Here is a 208-nt window from a genome sequence, read left to right on the forward strand (position 1 = left end):
CTCGCCTTCTCCTTCGTTCCCTCGCCGGCGTCCGCGTCCCTCGGCTGGGCTGGGGAAGGGGCGGGCCGGGGGTGGGATGTCCCGCCCCGCCGGTGAGGCGCTGGCAGCCGCTCCTTGCCGCTGCAAGAGCAAGTTTTGCTCTTCTCCGGTCTTGCGCTTGCCGGGGGAAGAGCTCGACTCTGCCCGCCGCCGCTCCCCGGGCTGAAGG

The sequence above is a fragment of the Haliaeetus leucocephalus genome, unplaced genomic scaffold (assembly GCF_000737465.1).
Source record: "Haliaeetus leucocephalus isolate CR32 unplaced genomic scaffold, Haliaeetus_leucocephalus-4.0 Scaffold984, whole genome shotgun sequence".
Taxonomy (NCBI): domain Eukaryota; kingdom Metazoa; phylum Chordata; class Aves; order Accipitriformes; family Accipitridae; genus Haliaeetus; species Haliaeetus leucocephalus.